Source organism: Hylobates moloch, unplaced genomic scaffold (genome assembly GCF_009828535.3).
Source record: "Hylobates moloch isolate HMO894 unplaced genomic scaffold, HMol_V3 SCAFFOLD_8, whole genome shotgun sequence".
Classification (NCBI taxonomy): domain Eukaryota; kingdom Metazoa; phylum Chordata; class Mammalia; order Primates; family Hylobatidae; genus Hylobates; species Hylobates moloch.
In genome coordinates this window covers 85,822,148-85,846,903 of record NW_026652283.1, presented here as the reverse complement: position 1 = coordinate 85,846,903, position 24,756 = coordinate 85,822,148, and the positions used below count along the sequence as shown (strand labels likewise).

The 24,756-nt window shown below is 40.9% G+C and overlaps 1 protein-coding gene and 1 pseudogene across 4 annotated transcripts in view; both read right to left on the bottom strand.

Annotated features, from left to right (window-relative positions):
• ANO10 (anoctamin 10) overlaps positions 1–24,756 on the bottom strand; it is a 263,376-nt gene that overhangs the window by 111,841 nt on the left and 126,779 nt on the right. The window lies entirely within an intron of this gene.
• LOC116473591 (large ribosomal subunit protein eL20-like) lies at positions 9,659–10,564 on the bottom strand (annotated as a pseudogene).

The window sequence follows — 24,756 nt, the reverse complement described above, 5'->3', positions numbered from 1 at the left end:
TATACCATTATAAGGATGGGTCAACATTTATTCAATTATCTAATGTTGGACATATAGCTCCTTCTCGGTCTTGAACCTTACACACAACATTAGCATGAAGAACCTGTGAATTTTTTTTCTTAGAGTTTCTTTCTTTGGTGTTATTCTTATAGTCAAGGTCTCCCCACCCAAAGATCAGATAAATATTCACCTACAATTCTTTCCAGTCCTTTTATGGTTTTAATTTGTTATAGTCATATATTTAACTTGACTGAATTTCATTTCAGCGTATACTTTAAAAAAGGGGAGGCTTTATCCACTCTCCCCAAATGGCTTGCCATTTGTCCCAGCAACATTTAATACCTAATTAATCATTTTTCCACTGGCAAAAAATGCCTATCACAAATTTGTGGGGGGGGGGGTCCTTTGTTTTTGTTTTGTTTTGTTTTTGAGATGAAGTCTTGCTGTGTTGCCTAGGCTGGAGTGCAATGGCGCAATCTTGGCTCACTGCAACCTCTGCCTTCTGGGTTCAGGACAGTCTCCTGCATCAGCCTCTGGAGTAGCTGGGATTACAGGCGTGTGCTACCACAACTGGCAAAGTTTTTTTTATTTTTTAGTAGAGATGGGGTTTCACCATGTTGGCCAGGCTGGTCTCGAACTCCTGACCTCGAGTGATCTGCCCACTTCGGCCTCCCAAAGTGCTGGGATTACAGGTGTGAGCCACCACACCCGGCCTACAAATTTGTATGTATCTATACTTTTGACAGTTCAAGGACTTTATGATCTGTTCTATTTATCTGTCTATTCTGGTGCCAATATCATAATTTTTCAGTTACTGTGGCTTTATTTTCTTCAAAAATGTCCACGGCCATCATCTCATATTTATTCTATGTGATTTATTTCAGAATCATATATTTTGATACACTGTTTGCTCATTATTGTCATTTTATAATGTTAACTAGTTTTCTCTGGGTTTTACAGTATTTTTTTCTGTTAGCTTATCTACTTTTCCCCTAAAATTATCATGTATTTAATCATGTCTAAATAAAAACCAAAGGGGAACAAAAGAAAATTCCAAAAAATAATTGTTGGTAGACCTGAAGGTTGCCCCCAAGTTTTCAGTTGATTTTGGTGATATCCATGTACCCAGTCTGTGAATGTTACTGAATCCTAAGGGAGAAAGAGTCTCTACCTCTTCTAGGCCTGCTTTTGATCTCCAATTGGCGGGGTCTGTAATGGTCTACTAGCATTTGTTAAATTCATTTCTCATGTCATCCCACCAATTGTCTCAGGAAGGGAAGACATTGGCTCATTCTTGGTGTCTTCCTGAAGTTGGTCTATCCTTCACATTATATCAGATAAAAACTTCTCAACACCTGTAGAATGCAACAGACACCACTTCCCTGCCAGCTCCATTTTCTTCTTACTTTTCCTTTTCTTGGTTTATGGAGTTTTCTCCTTAGTTTCCTTTTTCTTTGCAGTTTTTATTGGTTTTTTCCCTTACTTCACCATCTTCCCAGGAAATCTTGAGTTAGATCACTTTGTGGAACTTAGTATGAGCAAGCTATACCACTAATAAACATTAAAATAATGAGATAGCCTAAGATTAACTGCTCAAAGAAAATGAAGACTATCCTTGAATTCATGCATGACCATAACATGTATTTTGAAAGAAGAAAGAAAACACAGCAAACCTTGCCAATCAATAAGCAATTTGCTGATCAATAAGTAATTTCCCTGTACTATTCAATGCAGGCAGATCTCCACAATGGGCAGATACAAGAGTTTTTTTTTTTCTTTTAACATGGGTAAAATTTCTTTCATTTGAGAAAGTAATGTATATACATAGTTTTAAAAAATAAAGACAAAGAATATACAGAAAAGATCTTCCATCCATTCCTGCTCTGCACCCCTCTACCATCTTAAAGTATTCTCCCCAGAGACAAGCCCTGTTATTTATCTACTGGTTTACAAATAGAGAAATCCTTCATTATCCCTCAAATTAAAACTGATCAGCATATTGAGATGATATGATGTTGAGAAGATACAGTAATATTGTAACTGTTAAGAAAAGCTAGAATAATATCAAAGGTATTGTAGTGGATAAAACTTAGGCAGATGCACAAAAAAGATGTACTACCTCTCCCTTTTTATTAATGAATATGAAAATAATTTATAAATTACTTAAACAAACATTTACTGAGCATCTACCATATGCTAGGGACTGTCCTAAGTGGTATGGACAGAAAATGAAGCAAGACGTACTCCATCTATTACCTTCCATTTCATTTTATTAAGATAATTTTAATAACAGCTGACAGTTATATTTTAAGTGCTAAATCAAAATGTCATCGCATAAAAGTCATTTGCGAATCAAATGGAACAATCTCAACACAGATCTAAAACTCTTAATGCTTCCTTGGATCCTGGACCATAATACTGTACTTGCGGTAAGCTCAGAGCAGGAGGGAATAGCCTGATGACAAATTACCCCTCATCTTAAATGTTCTAACATCCCCTATACTGTCAGTCGACCTTGGGTGTGTTCACACAGAACAGCACACAGGAAGACACGAAGGTGACATGGCCTTCCTGTTTCGGCAAGGCATAATCTTAACACAGAAGGTGCTTGTTGCTCATTATGGGCAGAAAAAAGAGCCAGTATCACTTACAATTGGACAGACCTCTTTGACTTTGGCAGGGGCCAGCCAACCTGCACACCAGAGGCACACATAGGGAGTGAGGGTGGAATGTTGAGAAGTGATTTCCCAATGGCCCATCTCTAAGGAAGTAGTCCCTGTTTTTTCAGCTCACACTTTACCACAATGCTTACCTTGTGCCAGGCCCTATTCTAAGTGCTTTTCATATATTTACTCGTTTAATGCTCACAACAGCCCTAAGAGGCAGAAACTGCATTTATTCCCATTTGACAGATAAGGAAACTGAGGATCAGAGAGGTTACGTACCCTGGCCAAGGTCACAGAGTTAGTGAGCTGTCTATACAAGCCACATGGAGTGAGGTTCTGGAGATGGAAGTTGGGGTTAGTCAGAACAGATGCCTTAAAATGTCCTTGTCAAATTTGCCTCTTCTATGCAAAATGATAATTCTGAAATCAGCAACCTAAAAAACAGCAGCCATCTATTATGACCTCACCACTGTGCTATGTGTTTTATAAATGAAAAGCCCAATCCTAACAAACCCTTTAAAGTAGGGACTTTAACCACCCATTTTACAGATTAAGAAATTAAGGTCTGGAAAGTAACTTCCCCTAGCTAGTGAGATCTGAAGCCAGGATCTTAGCTGTCTGACTCCAGGACCCATGCTTTTTTCCTTTCACTATAGTGTGAGTGAGAAATTCCAACATCATCACAATCAGAAAAATAGTGGCTCTGTCTACTCTGATGGTTTATGCTTGTGCTAACACAGGCTGTCCTCCTAGTGGGGAGAAGTCTTTGGCACAAGTAATTAATTTATATTAATGCTTAGCGCTCACTCCTATGTAGTATTCATATTTGACACAGTACAATTTTTCTCATTTTCAAACACAGATTATTCACACCATACATATGTAGCAGATAATTCAATAATAAATTGACTGTGATCAAACATTTGGCAAAAGCTTGAGAAGTCAAATAGTTTTTAAAAAGTCTGATATATCCTTAGACTTCCAAACTGTCTCCATTTTAAGGTTAGAGCATCTAAAAGCAAACCCAAGTACCTATTTGATAATATTATAGCCGCCTACAGAAATGCCCCCACAAGTTAGGGCACTTTAGAAACTATAGTGAACCATCTGAATGGTTTTCTAAAACTATCCTTGAGGACATAGATTATTGTGTTAATCAAGGTTCCCTGATCCTTTTGTTTAATAACAGAAAAGAGGCACTACCTTTTCCCTTTCACTTGTGCTAACATGAAAATATAAGAGCAAGCATTAAGGCCTAATTGTATAAAAACTGTATCATGTCTTATGTGGTAAAAACACACAGTCCCTGTTATCCCAGATGTTCTCTGAAAGTTTCTGTACCTAATTATCCTATTTACATTTTAAAAGTTGTTGTTGCTTTCTTTTTCAAGTAGGTGAAGTTAGAAATAAAAAATAAATATTAAACTTTGATATATTTATTAATTCAGAAGTTGGTCAATCTAAAGTTCAATAATCTACGAAAAATTACCAAATTCACAGGACTCAACAATAAAAAAGAACCAGAGAAGTAAAGACCTCTAATGAAATGTGATTGGTATATCTGCCCTAAAGAGAGCTTTTTGAAAGGAAGGAAAGGAGGGAGGGAAAAAGGAAAGTTGAAGGCTGCAGACATTTCTAAGTGGATAGACTAAGTAGGAGAAAAGTTAATTACCAAATGGTTAAAGTCAAAGTGTAATACTGGGACCTGGAGACCTGGGAGACTTCTGGATTAAACAGATGAACTTACATCTGCTCTCCCCTCCTTCTGAATCACCATGAAATGATAGCCCACAGTGCCTGGGCCTTGGAGAACCCCAGGAGATAGAGCCTAGGCCCTCAGAAGGGCTGCAGAAGGGCAGAAAACACTCCTTGTCCCCTCTCTATCCTTCAGAGCCCCATCTCCTCTCTCATCCAGTGGAAGACAAAAGACTTCCTATCACGTGAGACTGAACTACAGGCAGCACCAGGGGCAGTAACACAATAATGAAAATGCCTTTCCACTAAAAGAGGAATTAGGAGGAAACAGATACAAGGCAGAGATCAGAAGAAAAGTACAGAGGGATAATACTGCATTCATGAAATAAAGTACAGAATGCTATTTTCTAAAAGGAGGTGGGAACATTCAGAGAATAAAAAAGAGCTCTTGGATACTAAACTCACGATTGCGGACATTCAATAGAAGAATTGGGAAATACAGTTGAGAAAATCTCAAAATAGACAGAAGAACCCAAACAAACAAGGAGACACAAAAATAGGGGGAAAACATACAACAAATGGTAAGTCCAGAAAATGCAACAGAGGGCCAGAAATAAAGATAGAACATGGAGAAAAGATAATTCTCAAAGAAATAATTCAAGGATTTCACAGAACTGAAGAACAGGTGTCTGCAAGTGTTAAGTCCCTCTGATCGAGGAGACCATAAAGGCATATCATTGTGAAATGTCAGACATCAGGGATAAAGTGAAGACTGTGAAAGCTTCCAGAGAGAATGAACAGACCCCGTGTAAAGGATCAGGGGTCAGGCTGGCATTAGGCTCTCAACAGCAATGCTAGAGGCAATGGGTAATGTCTTCCCAATTTGGAGGGCAGATGGGCATAAAGATGTCTGCAGATATGCAAGATTCCAAACTATTTCTCATGAACCTGCCAAGATAAAGGAGGGGGTTACAAGAAAGGGGTGGGAAACGAGAAGCCAAGTGAATTCCCAAGAAGTTGGGAAGTGAGGACAGAAACCCTGCAGCCAATCTGGAGGTGAACTGCCCAAATGGGAAGGGAACACCACAGTTCCAGGAATACCCTCTCCAGGGAAAGCAACACAACACACTGAGAGGCTGTCTGGTGTGTTTAAGCACACTATGTTTAGGAAAGAATCAATGATAGGTACACAGAAACCAAACAAAGAAAAAACAAGGCCGTTTTCAATTCAATTATGCTTAAGGAAACATAATCATGGCACACTACGTACTTATCTACAAATACAATTTGCATGATAATACAATCACTAAATTGTATTATTGTATAATAATTGTATAATAATTGTATAATACAATATACTAATTGTATAATAATACAATCACTGATTTAACCAAAAGTTGTGATGTGAAATTACACTGGCAAGATGGAACATAAAGACATTCATATTTATAGTAGAGAGTCAATAAAAGTGAAAAACATAGTATTTAGAAATATAGAGGTAAACAGCAGAAAAAGGGCTAAAAATTTGAGTCATATACTCTAGGAAATTGGGAAAGGGCAGAGACCCATTCTTTTGTTATTACTCTTAAAGGAATATTTGACCTTTAAAATTATTTATATGTATTACTTTTATGAAAACAAAATATGATTAGATAAAAAAGCTGAATTTGCTCGGTCAACTGTAAGTGAAAAAAATGAGTAAAATGTAGTTTTTAAATGATGCCAGGTACTAAGACTGATACTCAATTTGTGCCTATAAACCAAAAATAAAATTCTAAGCTCCCCATCTGACTGAGGGTCCTTCACTCAGCCAAGGGCATTCCAAAGCTAACCTGAAAAACTAGTTCAGGCCATGACGGGACATGGGGGGTTGAACATGCCTCATTATACCCTCCTCCCTTTGGAATTCAGGCCCAGCTGACCAGCATTAACATCAAAACAGAGACCTTAAGACTGACAGAAATGATAGGAAACATTTACAATCTATTATTTCTGAAGCCCACTATCTGGAGGTTTCATCTGCATGATAAAACCTTGGTCTCAACAATCACTTAATCTTAACCCAGACAGTCCCTTCTATTGATTTTCATGTTTTTAGATAATAACTCTTTCAACCAATCGCCAATCAGAAAATCTTTTAATCCGCCTATGACCTGGAAGCCAGAGGCTTTCCAAATCACACTAAAATGACAGTCCACAGTGCCTGAACCTCAGAGAACCTTTCGGACTAAACCAGTGTACATCTTTTATGTATAGATTGATGTCTTTTTTCTTTTTTTTGAGATGGAGTCTTGCTCTTGTCACCCAGGCTGGAGTGCAGTGGTGTGATCTCGGCTCACTGCAACCTTCGCCTCCTGGGTTTAAGTAATTCTCCTGCCTCAGCCTCCCCAGTAGCTGGGACTACAGGTGCGTGCCACCACCCCCGGCTAATTTTTTGTATTTTTAGTAGAGACAGGGTTTCACCGTGTTAGCCAGGATGGTCTTGATCTCCTGACCTCGTGATCCGCCTGCTTTGGCCTCCCAAAGTGCTGGGATTATAGGTGCGAGCCACCGCGCCTAGCCAATTGATGTCTTATGTCTCCCTATAATGTATAAAACCAAACTGTGGCCCAACTACCTTGGGCACATGTTCTCAGGATCTCCTGGGGCTGTGTCATGAGCCATTGGTCACTCATATTTGGCTCAGAATAAGTCTCTTCAAATATTTCACAGAGTTTGACTCTTTTCATTGACATGCCTTTAGAGAACCATGGGATCTCAGGATTGGAAGCCCCTGAACAATCATCTAATATGCCATCTGCTCCCCAGTGTGATACCTGCTATGTGAACTGTGAACAACTCTGCCCCTAGGAACTGCTCCCAACACAGTTATGCCCCCCAAAACACCATACCCATGCAAACACACTAACCTTCCAATAGTCGAAGATGGCCAGGCATGACCCTGAAGCCTCTTCTCTGCTGAGTTCCTACTTCCACTTCTCTCTAGCTTCTGAGGGGCTCTCTCTGAGTCCCAGACTGTGTGACCAAAAAGGTCTTGGCCAATAGCTCCTAATCTCACATCCCTCCAATCTGGGAGAGCAGCCAGACCAAGACAGACTACTCTTTGAGGCAATTTCAAACCTTGCAAGGATGGGTTGCAGGGTGGAGCCTAGGCTGGGTGCTTATGTGCTCACCACTGGGCAGGGTACAGGGCAGGGATGGGGACACAGTCCCTACCAGGAGCAAAGCTGTACCCTTGCAGTCAGCTGAGGGAGGAGGGCTAGTCTCCAGGAGAAACTCGTAATGGGTAGGCAATCCCTGAAAAAGGCCATGGATCATAAAGAAAGAGAATGTTTATTAAATTTGTCTCTTAAAAGATTCAATTTTTGGTCATGTTTGAGAATTAATGATATCTTCTCTAACTAATGATTTTATGCTATAAGCTTCCTGTGCTCTGGGACATGGATGGATGATCAGCATCAAATGCCACAAGGCAGGAATTCAACAAGATGATCATTCTTTTTAAGAAAATGTCTCTTTGTTTATTTCCTGTGGAAATAATGACTTCCTGGGTAACTCTAGCAAGAGTAAAAAAGATCTGCTTCCAGACCTTAAACCTTTTACTCATAAGTTTAGTAATGGGACATTTTTATAGAGTTTTGGTGACCTTACAATTTTTGTCTTCAGGTGGTGTGTTTTTTGTTCTTTCCATTTGCATTGTAAAATGGTATCTCATCAGAGGAGCCAAGCTGCTAGAAATAGATTCAAAAGTAACAGTTCATGTTGATGCCTCTGGGTAACACGTAACACTTGGTCTGGTTCCTAACCATGCAATAGACACAAAAAACTAAAATCAATTGCCTCAGCACCTCTCATTGCTCAAAAGATTCATAAGTCAATACTACCCACATGATTGATAAATGTTAACAGAAAAACAAAACTCGGTAAAATATCTCAAGAGTTTATACTGAGCCAATATGAGTGACCATGGCCCAGTGTTCAGTTTCAAGACGTCCTGAAATGGTGTGCTTGAGGTGGTTGGGTTAGTTTGGTTTTATATATTTTAGGGAAACAGAAGTTACAGGCAAAAATGTAAATCAATACATGGAAGGTGTACATTGGTTCAGCCTAAAGAGGTAGGATACCTTGAAACAGGGGCTTACAGGTCATAGGTGGATTCCAACATTCTCTGATTAGCAATTGGTTGAAAGAATTAAGCTTTGTTTAAAGACAAAAGAAATGCCTGAGTTAAGTTAAGGGGGACTGTGGACACCAACGCTCTTTACTATTACTATTTGATACAGGGTCTCATTCTGTCGCCCAGGCTGGAGTGCAGTGGCGCAATCACAACTCACTGCAGCCTCAACCTCCCAGACTCAATGATCCTCCCACCTCAGCCTCTCGAGTAGCTAGGGCTGCAGGCACACACCACTATGCCTGGGTTTTTTGTTTGTTTGTAGAGATGGGGTTTCCCCATGTTGCCCAGGCTGGTCTCAATCTCCTGGGCTCAAGTGATCTGCCCACCTCGGCCTCCCAAAGTGCTGGGATTACAGGTGTGAGCTACAGCCCACCTCAGCCTCCTAAAGTGCTGGGATTACAGGTGTGAGCTACAGGCCCAGCCAGACCAAGGTTCTTGTTATGCAGATGAAGCCTCCAGGTAGCAGCTTTCAGAGAACACAGATGGTAAATGTCTCTTTTCAGATCTTAAAGGTGACAAACTCATTTAATCTCTTCTAGATCCCAGAAAGACCTAGAAAGGGAAGGCCTGGCCACATTAATGGAGATACCGCTACAGATGCAAATTCCCCCCACAAGAGACAGTTTTGCAGGGTAATTTCAAAATATGTCAAAGAAATATATTTTTGGGGTAAAATATTTTTATTTCCTTCAGGGTCTGCTGTCATGTGATGCTATACCAGAATCAGGTTGGAATTCGCTATCTTATGTGCCACTCTTTGTGGCAACAAAGTCTGTTTGATCGATCTAATAATCTCTATTTCAATGTTAATGCTAGTCAGTTGTGCCTAAACTCCAAAAGGGAGGGTATGTATAACGAGGTACGTCTAACCTCCCTTCCCATCATGGCCAAGAACACAGTTTTTCAGGTTTCTCTGAGGTCTTCTTGGCCAAGAGAGGGTCCATTCAGTTGGTGGGGGGACTTAGGATTTTATTTTTGGTTTACATCATGGAGGTGGGGGCCGTGTTCTCCGCCAACAGGCATGACCAATTGTCTAAGCATTTACAGTTTATGTCTTTTTTTTTTTTCACCAGGGCATTCCTGAGTTTATTTGGGGCCCACCCAGGCAAGGGCCCTGCACCTAGAAGAAGGTGTTGGGCCTCTTGGAGGTGTGGCTTGTGCTGACGGCGCAGGACCCGGTGGGGCAGCAGGAACTTGATCTTGACAGCTGGCTGGCGGCACTTGCTGGCTGTGATCACCTCCACCTTCATCTGGTGGAGTGATCTGGATGGAGTGGGCCCTGGAGCGGTAGCACTGAGTGACAGCGCCTGCGGTGGTCAGGTCCCGGTATTGCCGGTACATGTTGTAGGTGCCGCTCCGGGAGTCATAGTGAGAGGCAGGATTAGCTGCTGTTTGCCGCCCTTTGCCACCGTCGCAGACCTGCTGCTGACTTCCATACCTCCGGATCAGACAGGGTGTCCGCTGTGCTCGCGATCCAGGCAGGTGCCCATTGCCGCTCCCGATCGGGCTAAAGACTTGCCATTGTTCCTGCATGGGTTTGTCCTAATCCAGCTGAACACTAGTCACTGGGTTCCACGGTTCTCTTTCGTGACCCACGGCTTCTAATAGAGGTATAACACTCACTGCATGGCCCAAGATTCCATTCCTTGGAATCCGTGAGGCCAAGAACCCCAGATCAGAGAACACAAGGCTTGCCGCCATCTTGGAAGCGGCCCGCCACCATCTTGGGGGCTCTGGGGGCAAGGACCCCCAGTAACAGCACAGCCAGCTGCCGAAGTTCTTCGCCCACAGCGGGGGCTTCTCAAACACCTGCCCACAGTAGACAATCTCCCCTGAAGCCTTCTTCTTCGTCTTTAACTGAGATACGAAGTACCAGAAGTGAGACTTGTCGACAAATGATTAGGCACAAAGATTTGCATGCGGTAGAGGGGCGGTGTGTGGCATTCGGGGGTAGGCAGGCAGCGACCCACCACCTTGTACTCTCGTAGTGTGCCCGAGGCCTTCATGGCGTCCTCTCCGCGCTCGCCGCCACCCGCAAAAGGTACAGTTTATGTCTTTACAGTTAATTGCACTTGAAGAAAATAAAAATATTTTACCCCAAAGTATATTTCTTTGACACATTTTGAAATGGCTGCCACAGGGCCAGCAAACAGAAGTGGCCTTGCAAAGCTGTCTCTTGTCAGGGAAATTTGCATCTGTAGAGAATCTCCATTAATACAGCCAGGCCTTCCCTTTCTAGGCCTTTCACAGATCTGGGAGAGATCGAGTCTGACACCTTTACAAGTCTGAAAAGACATGTTTACTATCTATTCTCTCTGAGGGCTTCTAGCTATGAGGCTTCATCTATATAACAAGGCCACTTTTGCTAGCCAAGGCTCCTTTATTCTCTCCCCTATAACCTGTCTTGCCATTAAAATCTAGTTTTGGCCACTCAGCCTGCATTATTTTTATAACCTCAAAGTGGTATATAAGCTTCTGTACCTTATTGAGGGATTGGATCTTCATTCTGAAAGCTCCCATGTATACATGTTAAATAAATCTGCCTTTTCTCCTATTAATCTGCCTTTTGCAAGTTGATTTTTCAGTGAACCTTTAGAGGGCCAAGGGGAAAGTTCTCCCTTCGCCATTAGGGTGACCAGTGAAGGAAGATACAAGGGGCACAAGAGGGGCACAATAAGACTAGGAGATTACACAGTTTGACAGAAGGAATTCATCAATAATTTCATTTCAGAACACGTAGTCCAATTAACTGGTATTGAAAGTGCATGGCAGAAAAAAAAATTATTTCTCTTTTCTTTTCTTTGAGCTAGAAGACTAGTTTGCTACAGAACAGTCTCTTTGCCTGGTGAAAAAAACAAGGGGTAAAATTTAAAACCTGTTTTTAATCTCATGACCATTAGAGGCCCTGATTTAAGAAAAAAAAACTATCTTACAAAAATCAACAACTATCTAAACATTTACAAATAAAAATCTCCTTTCACTGAAGAAGTATTCTGTTCTAACGAATCACTGGAAAAGAATAAGCCTGTAACAGTACCCTTTGCATCAAAATAATGCCTTAAGGGTTCAGAAGTCCTTGAATATTATTTCTTCTGATCCTCACACCAATTACATTAGGCCGTTCTCAACGTGATACATGGATGACGGAAAAACAGCCTGAAGTCAGAGAAGGCTTGCGTAAAGTCACCCAGCTTATAGGATTCAGGGCTACAGCCAGGCTTTGACATTTAGCCCTGGCCTCCCTCTTTCTGATAAATCCAGTTTCCTTCCCCTTCTCAGATCTCCAACTATGCCACAACAAAAGTCTTGCATGGTGTGTGTGTTCCTCTCCTCTCTAAATATCCCCTCCTGTTGCAATAAGTTTCCAGCCTAAAAATGTGAAATTTAAAAACTTTTTAACTAAACTCAAGTGAAATAAAAAGCAAAACAATGAGATAACCAAAAACCTGGCAACTTGGAAGAGGGGGAAGAAAAGTATTTTAGAGGACTCCTTTTAAAACAAGGTCATATTTTAAGATCATAATAGTGAAGATTAAAAACTCAGTAATACTCCACAGCCTTATTAATATTGGGCAGTAGGCATTATCACAGAACAGATACTTACTATGTACTCAAACTGGTCTAGACCATAGAAAACGATGGAAGGCTCCTCCTAATTCATTCTAAAAAGCCAGAACACCCTTAATACCAAAGTATGACTAAGAAAAACAGAAACCAATTTCACTTACAAATATTGATGCAAAGATTCTAAATCAAGTACTGGCAAATAGAACCCAGAAGTGAATTTGTTACAGTAGGTACTTAGGCATGAGGAGGGCAGAAGGGCGTTCCCAGCACCACCCCCCCACACACACACCTGGAATGTCAGGTGACCATCAGGTGATGGTCAGGCGGTTGCTGACTCTTTTTCTAAAACAATAATTGATCACAGCCGGTGCCAGGGAAAGGCAGTCTCCTAATAGAGAACACCTGAAACTGGTGAGCAGCAGCTTCCCGATAAGATCTCAGGAGTTGGACAAGTGGGCTCAGGCATGCATATTAAGAGGCAGAATGGCAGGGGGGCGGGGTTTAAATGGCATATGACCTTCCAGGGACATTTGACTGGTAAGGACCTCAAGTGAGCATGTGTACAACTCCAGTAAACACACTGTGCATGCTCATCTCCCAAGCACTAGTAGGCTACTGTGCATGTGGACATCTCACCTCAAACGAAGAATCAGAAGGAATCCAAGACCCTGGAAGTATGTCAACACACAAAACCCTAAATCAGGCTAGACACGGTGGCTCATGCCTGTAATCCCAGCACTTTGGGAGGCTGAGGCAGGCAGATGACTTGACGTCAGGAGTTCGAGACCAGCCTGGCCAACATGGCGAAACCTTATCTCTACTAAAAATACAAAAACTAGCCAGGCATAGTGGCAGTTGCCTGTAATCCCAGCTACTAAGGAGGCTGCGGCATGAGAATCGCTTGAACCAGGGAGGCGGGGGCTGCAGTGAGCCAAGATTGCGCCATTGCACTCCAGCCTGGGGCATACGGTGAGACTCTATCTCCAAGAAAAACAACAAACAACCCTAAGTCAAAGGTCAAACTGCACACTTCATCTCACAAGTCACCTGCCTGGACCTCTTCCACCAAGTGTACTTTACTTCCTTTCATTCCTGCTCTAAAGCTTTTTAATAAACTTTAACTCCTGCTCTAAAACTTGCCTCGGTCTCTCCTTCTGCCTTACCCCTTGGTCGAATCCTTCTAAAGAGGCAAGAACTGAAGTTGCTGCAAACCCATATGGATTCACCACCAGTAACAAATTAACAGAAAAATATACAGAATATGATATAATATAATAATATAACATGGTTTATTTCAGGAATGCAGAGATAGCTTAACATTAGCAAAACTATCAACATAATTTATTATGTTTTTAAGTGAAAAGATAACCATAAATTAAAACATAAAGGTTGGAAGATGGCCGAATAGGAACAGCTCCGGTCTACAGCTCCCAGCGAAATCAAAGCAGAAGATGAGTGATTTCTGCATTTCCAACTGAGGTCACCAACATCAAAGACCAAAGGTAGATAAAACCACAAAGATGGGGAGAAACCAGAGCAGAAAGGCTGAAAATTCCAAAAACCAGAACACCTCAGAAAAAACCAGAGGCCTCAGAAATAACATCACACCTCTACCACCATCTGATCTTTTGACAAACCTGACACGCACAAGCAATGGAGAAAAGATTCCCTGTTTAATAAATGGTGTTGAGAAAACTGGCTAGCCATACGCAGAAAACTGAAACTGGACCCCTTCCTTACACCTTATACAAAAATCAACTCAAGATGGATCAAAGATTTAAACGTAAGACCTAGGACCATAAAAATCCTAGAAGAAAACCTGGCCAATACCATTCAGGACATAGGCATGAGCAAAGACTTCACATGTAAAACACCAAAAGCAGTGGCAACAAAAGCCAAAATTGACAAATGGGATCTAATTAAACTAAAGAGCTTCTGCATAGCAAAAGAAACTATCATCAGAGTCAACAGGCAACCTACAGAATGGGAGAATATTTTTGCAATCTTTCCATCTGACAAAGGGCTAATATCCAGAATCTACAAAGAACTTACACAAATTTACAAGAAAAAGGCAAACAACCCCATCAAAAAATGGGCAAAGGATATGAACAGACACTTCGCAAAAGAAGACATTTATGCAGTGAACAGACATATGAAAAAATGCTAATCCTCACTGGTCATTAGAGAAATGCAAATCAAAACCACAATGAGATACTATCTCATGCCAGTTAGAATGGTGATCATTAAAAAGTCATGAAACAACAGATGCTGGAGAGGTTGTGAAAAAATAGGTACACTTTTACACTGTTGGTGGGAGTGTAAATTAGTTCAACCATTGTGGAAGACAGTGTGGCAATTCCTCAAGGATCCAGAACTAGAAATACCATTTGACCCAGCCATCTGATTACTGGACATATGCCCAAAGGATTATAAATCATTCTACTATAAAGACACATGCACATGTATGTTTATTACGGCACTATTCACAATAGCAAAGACTTGGAACCAACCCAAATGTCCATCAATGATAGACTGGATGAAGAAAATGTGGCACATATACACCATGGAATACTATGCAGACATAAAAAAGGATGAGTTCATGTCCTTTGCAGGGAAAGGAAACCATCATTCTCAGCAAACTATCACAAGATCAGAAAACCAAACACGGCATGTTCTCACTCATAAGTGGGAGTTGAACAATGAGAACACATGGACACAGGGAGGGGGACATCACACACCAGAGCCTGTGGGGTATGGGGGGCTAGGGGAGGGATAACATCAGGAGAAACACCTAATGTAGGTGATGGGTTGATGGCACCATGGCACGTGTATACCTATGTAACAAAACTGCACGTTCTGCACATGTAACCCAGAACTTAAAGTATAATAAAAAAAAAAAATTGATGCTTCAAACAGTTGATAATGCCTGTCCTTCAGGATATCAGACAATTTATTTAATATGCCATTTATTTATTGAAATTATTTAAAATAATGGCAACTAAACAAGCTACCACATTTCCACAAAAAAGGACCATTAGCTCTTGAATGAGGTAAGAAACACAATAAAAAATAATTTAAGGTTAAAAAAAAATAAAGGTTAAAAAAGCACTTGCTATACAATAGTTATTCCCAATTAAGATAAACAGAAAATGATCTAAAATAGAAGTAGAAAAATATACTTACATAAAAATCATTTACTACAAACCCACAGCAAACAACTTAAGACACAAGTCTCATTCTGTCACCCAGGCTGGAGTGCAGTAGCATGATCACAGCTCACTGTAATCTCCAACTCCTGGATTCAAGTGATCCTCCTGCCTCAACCTCCTGAGTAGCTAGTACCATAGGCACATACCACCACAGTAGGCTAATTTTCAAATTTTTCACAGAGACAGGGTCTTGCGTTGTTGTCTAGGCTAGTCTTGAACTCCTGGCTTTAAGCAATCCTCCCACTTCTACCTCCCAAAGTGCTGGCATTAGAGGCATAAGCCACCACTCCCAGCCTGCAAACAATTTATTAAATGGTGAAATAATACAGCTACTACTATTCAAGTAAAGACTAAGACAGAGATGTTTTCAATATTGTTTTTGAGGCCCTAGCTAATGCAATAAGAGCAAACATAAAATAATTAGTATAAGTGGCCAGACGTGGTGGCTCACGCCTGTAATCTCAGCACTTTGGGAGGCTGAGGCAGGTAGATCACCTGAAGTCAGCGGTTCGGGACCAGCCTGGCCAACATGGTGAAACCCCGTCTGTACTACAAATACAACATTAGCTGGGCATGGTGGTGGACGCCTGTAATCCCAGCTACTCAGGCGGCTGAGGCAGGAGAATTGTTTGAACCCAGGAAGCGGAGGTTGCAGTGAGTTGAGATCGCGCCATTGCGCTCTAGCCTGGACAACAAGTACGAAACTCCATCTCAAAAAATAAAAAATAGAATGAATAAATAAATAAATAGTATGAGTATTAGCAGAAAAAAGAAAACATTATCCTTATTTGCAGCTATGAGTATGAACCCAAGAAAAACTAACAACCAATTATAACTAATAAGAGGGCTTAGTAGTTATGGGATATATTTTTCAAAAGCTCTTCTTTATAGTAGTAATAACTAGTTAAAAATGAAGATTGATTAGAAAAATACTATTTATAAGAGAAATAAATGCAATGAATTACCAACGAAAAACAAGGAAAGTACAGAGCTTATATGAAAGAACTAAAAAATTTTATTGAAGGATATATAATAAGCCATTGACAAACAGAGACAGTGAACACGTTTTTAGGAGGACAAACTCATCACAAAGTGTTATTCCTTCCAAAATTCATATACAAATTTAACACAATTTCAATCAGGGCCTAAGGAATTTTGTTGAAGGTGAACTAAGTAATTTTAAAGTTTATATAGAAAAAAATGTAAAAGAATTATCAACAAATTTCTAGAGAAAAATTGTAGTAGGAAAATTTTCAGGAAAAATTTTGCCCTATCAAATACTAAAACTTACTATAACAACTATAATCAAAACAATATGGATTGGCTCAAAAACAGACAAAAAGGTCAGTGAAATAGAAGAGAATCTGAAAATAACGTGATAAAAGTGGTACTTTAGGTTACTGGAAAAGATGGTTTAATAAATGATTTAAATGACTATTCCTTTGGAAAATACGAAGTTGGACTCCTACTTCAAAACAAAAATAATTAAAAAAAACAAAAATAATTTCAAAATTAATTCGACATCTAAACGTAAATAAGACACATAGCAAACAAAAATTCAAAACTCCACCAAGAAATTTTGAGGATTATTTGGAAGTCTTAAGCAAGACAAGAAACCAGGAGAAACAAAGAAAAATATATACTTGGGTTATATAAAAAGTGGAAAAAAGTATGTATGTAATATATGTCAGAGACAAAATTAAAATACTAAACAGACAGAAGAAAATATTTGTAACATGTGACCAAAGAGTTAATATACTTAAAATACAAAATTGCTGCAAATTCACAAGAAGATAAACCACACTCAAAAGAAAAATGAGCTTAAGTCATGTGTAGGCAGCTTCACAGATAAGGCAGGGCAAGTGGCCATTCAACATAATAAGAAAGTATTCTTTCTCAATGCTGGTCAGGAAATTGAACCTAATGCCACCTCACACAACATTTTGCCTATCCAATTTGGGAAATTTTTTTTTTTTTTTTTTTTTTGAGATGGAGTCTCACTCTGTCCCCCAGGCTGGAGGGCAGTGGCGCAATCTCGGCTCACTGCAACCTCTGCTTCTGGGTTCATGCCATTCTCCTGCCTCGGCCTCCCCAGTAGCTGGGACTACAGGTGCCCGCCACCATGCCTGGCTAATTTTTTTTGTATTTTTAGTAGAGACGGGGTTTCACCGTGTTAGCCAGGATGGTCTCGATCTCCTGACCTTGTGATCTGCCCACCTCGGCCTCCCAAAATGCTGGGATTACAGGTGCTCGCGAGCCACTGTGCCTGGCCGGGAAAAATATTTTTAAGAGCAAGTAGACAGTAAGGTATATGAAAATGGAGCTCTCATAAATAAGTTACCAGGACACTTTTGGAAAATGATCTCACTGTACCTATTAAAAATAGTGCCTACTCTTTGATCCAGCAATCCTGCTTTTAGGAATATATACTCTATTGAAAAAGGGTATGTGTATAGAAAAGTTACATTGCTGGTAACTCAAAATATCAGAAAACAATCAGAATGCCTACTGACAGGAGAAAAGCTGGACCTTGTGGAATATTCTGTAGCCATTACAAACAGCAAGGTATATATTTATTTACCTGTATATATTGACATATGCAACCCCATTTTAGCCATGACAAACATGGTTCCCTAGTGGTCTATCCCTAAGGAGTGTCAAATTTCAGAAGCACAGATCAGAAACCAAACCTAATTTAAGAACAATTCTATTCTTTTTTTTGAGGCGGGTTCTTGCTCTGTCACCCAGGCTTGAGCGCGGTGGCACGATCTCGGCTCACTGCAACCTTCATCTTCCAAGCTCAAGCAATCCTCCTACCTCAGCCTCCCGACTACTCGGCACTACAGGGGCACGCCACCGTACCCTGCTAATTTACATATATATTTTGGGGGGGGGTAGGGGAGTGGGGGCAGAGACAAGTTTTTGCCATGTTGCCCAAACTGGTTATTCTATTCTTTATTCACATTTTTTGCATGGTACTTACCATGTCTCCCCCTTTCTTCCCACCAGTTTTCTCCACACTTCACCACTCTGAAGCTTATCCTTTGTCCCCCACCCCTGAACCACAGCACCCAACTAAATCAAGTCCAAACCAAAATTCAAATCCTCTGGTTTTTGTTCTCTTCTCCCTTTCTCCTTCCTGTTCCTCAAGATGTACAGTGATGTAAGCTCCTTCCTGTTCCTGAAGATGTACAGTGATTTAGGCCATGTCCTCCCCCAGCTATGGAATTTCCTATCTTCATATGTTGCATCCTTAAAGACAAAGAACAACCCTACTTGGCAGTATGGGGGTAGGCGATGGGACTGGGCTAGCAATTGCAGAATTTTCTTTGGTAGATGAGATGAAGAGTATATATTTGAGCACTTTTTCTTATTCTGTCACATTTCAAAAGATTTTTGTGATTTTGAATTAAGTGCAGACAATAAACCTACTGGAGGGTAAATGTGTGAGTAATTCCTACTCCCTCACTCCACAGGAGGTACATGCAAACTTACCTAGCATACAAAAGTCAGCATGTGCACAGAAGGAAATCTCTGTAGTCTTTATCTGGTTGTAATAAGCAAGTAATGCTTTTGTAATTAAAGAGAAAAGACAGAAAACTTTAATAGTTTACAAAACAAAGAAAAGTATCCCCTAGTCACATAACCCTGTCTCCTTACATGTTTCTTTTGCCTCCTCTTTCTTTGGGAGAACTGTCTTCAGAGTTTCAACCTTTGGCAAGCAGCACACACTCTTTCTGCTCTGTTTTTCCGATTGCAGAAAACTCCAGTCCCAGAAAGGTAGAGAAAGGAACTCCCTTTCAGGCTTGTGTTCCCTCAGCAGGGTGGATCTAAGGCTAGTTAAGGAATCCACCCTACTGAATCTTTGTGAAGCTGTTCCTAAGACAGACATCCTGAGGAGCCTAAGTCCCTGGAGTGAGGGAAGGGAGGGGCCCCTACCACCTCCCAGATGCCCTCTGCCCTCCTACAGAACCTTCCTATGCCTGTGGTTTGCATGGGGGAGGGAAGTAGCATGGAGGGGGATTTGTATATTTCTGTGATATATATTTACATATTTCTATGAAATAAAGATTTATATTCTGTATTTCTATTAATTCACCTCAAATACAGTATTTTTGATACTGTTTTTGCTGTGATATATGAAAGGAAAAGCCAGTACAAATTGAGCTACTCTAAACATGGACTTAAAAGACCTGAAAGTGGAACTCACGCATGTATCTTAACGGTGATGCTTAATTGTAATTTTGTTGCATCATCTCTGTACTTCTTATGTGGAATGACTCATATATTGTGTCCCTATCAGAATAAATTCTCAGCTGTGAATCATTAATCTGGTAATTATTTTAAAAGGATGTAAGTAGCATCAAATTTTCTGTTCATGTATTTCTTTAAAAAGCATGAAACACTGAAGCCTTGTTCTGCACTGCAAAGTGTGTATGTGCAGCAGGATAAGACTTGATGCTTGGTTTGGCCACTGACTGGCTGTTGGCAGGTACAGCAAGGAGACAGTGGGAGTTTTCCTGCCCACTTCTTGGGAAGCCACTGGCTGTTCTGGCCTTGGATATTTCTAATGCCTCCCCAGAAGATGGGTGGTACCCAGCGGGCAAGCCAACTGCCCTCCCCTCCTGCAAAATCCAGCTGATTGAGGGAAGAACTGTGCAGTAGGGCAGATGTGACCTAACCTGGGAGGACAATCCCTGATGGCAGTGTTACCTACCAATTGTGTCAGTAGGAGAGACTTGCCCCCAGCATGTCCTAGAAAGTAACAGAAACTCTGATGGGATGGCATGTGGAGGGAAGAGTGGGGAATAAACACCATCTCCTGTGGCTTTCAAAGCCTGCCTATGTGCCTAAAAGATCCCAAGTCCAAAGCTTAGCACAGAGGAAACCAGCCATTCCCTTCCCTCTACTTTGTAGTCTGGACTATGCAGCTTACTATAGCTGAGATTTACTGATGCTGACCTTTGTTTTTCAAAAAATATAATCCTCCATCTTATTCTTGCACATCCCCAGGGAGAAGCAAAGAGCAGTCAAAACATGAATGGGACTGTCCTTTTCAGCAGGTGGGGTAAGAGGGGAATAAAAATCAGAAAAATAAGATATAACATTTCTTGTATTCAGTGCTATGAAATAATTTAATCCTTGCTATATGCATATGAGGTAAACACACATACACAATCTTTCATTGGCAAATGCTTCTGCAATGCAACAGTCTTGAGGCTGTGGTGCGTGGGCACTGGGGGTAAGTCCTCAGACCCGACTACCTGAGGTGGTGGTGAGTACTGAAGAAGAAGCTAAAAACCACACCAAAACCAGGGGATTACATTGAGCCTTCTCCACCAGAGTTCCAGAGCTCATGAAGAGAAACCACTAGAGAGAGGGGGCAGTTAAAGTATTTGTCCTTGTTTTTCACATGTGTCTTCAAATTTCTAATAATGGCACAGGCAAATGCAGAGTGAAAATAAACTCGGGAGTATTTATCAAATGATACTTGTGATAGGGTACAGAGACCCTATCACAAAGAGTTTACAATCTTTTACAGTTGAGGAAACCAGTCATGAAACAAATATAAAACATTTCCACAGCCATATACAGTCAAGGGTATAGTTCAAATGATATACCTTCATAGAAGTACACTGAATGCTGTAGATGGGGAAGTGTTTACTAGGGAGGACTTGGCAGAGGAAGTCTGTCTTAGATTGAGCATCAAAGGAAGTATAGGAAGTAGGCTGACAGGAAGAGAACTGAGCAGGGGAAGAGGGCATTTGCAAGGCACAGAAGCCAGGATCAGCAGCAGTACAAAAACTGGGTGCTAGAAAGGAAGGTCAGAAATGCAGGCAAACCACAATTCCCACTATTACCTTCTTTCAACAATCTAGGATACCATTAAACTGTAAGACACCATAAGACACACCATTCTCCCATACACTACCAAGGAAAAAAAAATACTGCCAACTAAATAATTACACAAAGTGTTCTTATTACCTAGAATTCTAACTTGAAGGGCTCTTTTAAAACTTCTTTAGATAGATTTTTTTTATAATCATTCCTGTGCTACCTACAAAATGTAAGCATAATATAGGCTGGTTAATGTACTACTAGATTTTTTTTTTTTTTTTTTTTTTTTGAGACAGAGTCTCACTCTATTGCCCACACTGGAGTGCAGTGGTGTGACCTTGGCTCACTGCAACCTCCACCTCCTGGGTTCAAGCGATTCTCCTGTCTCAGCCTCCCGAGTAGCTGGGACTACAGGTGCATGCCACCACACCCAGCTGGGGTTTTTTTTTTTGGTATTTTTTTTTTATTTATTTTTATTATTATACTTTAGGTTTTAGGGTACATGTGCACAATGTGCAGGTTTGTTACATATGTATCCATGTGCCATGTTGATTTCCTGCACCCATTAACTCGTCATTTAGCATTAGGTATATCTCCTAATGCTGTCCCTCCCCCCTCCCCCAACCCCACAACAGTCCCCGGAGTGTGATGTTCCCCTTCTTGTGTCCATGAGTTCTCACTGTTCAATTCCCACCTATGAGTGAGAACATGCGCTGTTTGGTTTTTTGTCCTTGCGATAACTGAGAATGATGTTTTCCAATTTCATCCATGTCCCTACAAAGGACATGAACTCATCATTTTTTATGGCTGCATAGTATTCCATGGTGTATATGTGCCACATTTTCTTAATCCAGTCTATTGTTGTTGGACATTTGGGTTGTTTCCAACTCTTTGCTATTGTGAATAGTGCCGCAATAAACATACGTGTGCATGTGTCTTTATAGCAGCATGATTTATAGTCCTTTGGGTATATACCCAGTAATGGGATGGCTGGGTCAAATGGTATTTCTAGTTCTAGATCCCTGAGGAATCGCCACACTGACTTCCACAATGGTTGAACTAGTTTACAGTCCCACCAACAGACACTTCTCAAAAGAAGACTTTTTTTGGTATTTTTAGTAGAGGCAGGGTTTCGCCATGTTGGCCAGGCTGCTCTTGAACTCCTGACCACAGGTGATCCACCTGCCTTGGCCTCCCAAAGTGCTGGGATTAGAGGCGTGAGCCGCTGCACCCGGACCCATGTACTACTAGATTTTTTAAACATTCAGAGTCCAAGACTTCTAAATCAAGTTTTATCTCAGAGTTGACAATGCACAAGTTTTCCAATACAAAATCCTCTTATGTGGCCTCAGCAGTGTGGGTGATGCAGCAGTCCTTAAAACAGTGATTCACCACTCTATCCAGGATTTCCTTCCAAGCAGCTGGCATCCATTTGCAAGCTTCCATGCTGGTGCTTTTTCTGATCTTATCAAAAGGGGTCAATGAAAGGTTTATAGCCCCACCCAGAATTCATTTTCTATATTGATTGAAACCATGAGGAGTCACTGTTACCAAATCACACTACCAGGAATGTCCCAGTGTTGACATTCAAATTTGTCCACATGTTGACGATGGCAGCTACCTGATAGCCACTGTAAAATACATTCAATTTCAGAGGTACTAAAATGTGGGAAAAGTTAACCTTAGGCTCAGTGAAATGTGGTGGTATGATCTCTTAAGCTTCTGTCCTAAGCTATAACTCTACAGGTATTAATAGTAAAACCACTCTTGAATGTAATTAACTGAAATCAGGATTTGCCTTTTCAACCCTGAATGACACTTTAGTACACAAACACAACCATTACAGAAATTATCCTAATAAATATCTTACTTTATCAGCATATGTACTCTGAATTGGGTTGGCATAATCTTAGAAGGTTTTTCTCCATAAGCTTAGACATCTACATGACTTCCTATAGCTCAACCTAGAATGGTGGTCAAAAACAAAACAACAACAACAACAAAAACGAAGGCAGAGCATCTTATAACATGGGTATGTAAGAGGGCTGGGGAGGGCACTGTATGTAGAGTTGAATCAACTCAAATTTCTCAGTGAAGAAATTAGTTGTATTCTGAAACAGAAGATGTCATCGTCCATTAGTACAGCTATGAAGAAATACCTGAGGCTGGGTAATCTATAAAGAAAAGAGTTTATTTGGCTAGTGATCTTTCAGGCTGTACAAGAAGCATGGCACCAGCATCTCCATCTGGTGAGAGCCTCAGGCTGCTTCCACTCATGGTGGAAGGTGAAGGGGAGCCAGCTATGCAGTCACATGGCAAGAGTGGAAGCAAAGGGAGGGGAGGTACCAGGCTCTTTAACAACCAGCTCCAGCAGGAACTAACAGAATGGGAACTCATTCGTTAGCACGAGGACAGCACCAAGCCATTCATGAGGGATCTGCCCACATGACCCAAACACTGCCCATTAGGCACCACCTCCAACATTACAGATCAGATTTCAACGTGAGGTTTGGAGGGACAGACATCCAAACTACAGCAGGAAGTATAAAATCTTATAAATTCCCAAAACTTTAAAACGACAATAAAACACAAAATGAAAAATCTAGAGAATCTGAAGCAGTGAAGGCGATCTGAGAAATCATGAGGTCAAAGCTTCTTAGTAGAGAGGCAGAGGAAAGCAAAGGGAAGAAAGGTTGAAAGAGGCCAAAACACATTCCCTGGATGCAATGAAGACTAAGATTGTTAACCTGACAAGAAAGACAGCTCATTATTCACCTTCTACTTTGCCACAGAGCCCAGCATAATGTCCACACATGACTGATATTCTGCTGAATGGAACTAAATCTGTACAAGGATTAGTGGAAAGAAAGGTGACGTAAGATGACATTGAGTGTTATGGAGAAGGGGAGAAGGATAGCCACAGACCCCAGCCAAGGAGCTATCAAAATGATCTGTCTCAAATTACTTCACCCACATCACATTCTAAGCCACAGAATACAAGAACACCAGTATAAACAATGGTCTCCGTTTGGTGATTTTCCACTTTTCTCCTTACCTCACACCCATTAGGATGGCTACCATAAACAAACAAAACCAGAAAACAACAAGTGTTGGTGAGAATACGGAGAAATTAGAATCCTTGTGCAATGCTGGTGGAAATGTAAAATGGTACAGCCACTAAGGAAAACAGTACGGAAGTTCCTCAAATAATTAAAAATAGAATTACCATACGATCCAGTAATTCCACTTCTGGGTATATATCCAAAAGAACTGAAATCAGCATCTTGAAGAGATACATATATACCAGTGTTTATAAAACATTATTCACAATAGCTGCTATAGTTTGTATATTTGTTCCCCTAAACCTCATGTTGAAATCTGATCCCTGATATTGGAGATGGTGCCTAGTGGACAGTGTTTGGGTCATGGGGGCAGATTCCTCATGAATGGCTTGGTGCCATCCTTGCTGTAATGAATGAGTTCGTGCTCTATTAGCTCCTACCAGAGCTGGTTGTTAGAAAGAGCCTGGCACCTCCCCGCTTCTCCTGCTTCCTCTCTCACCATGTGATCTCTACACACCAGTTCCCCTTCACCTTGCACCACA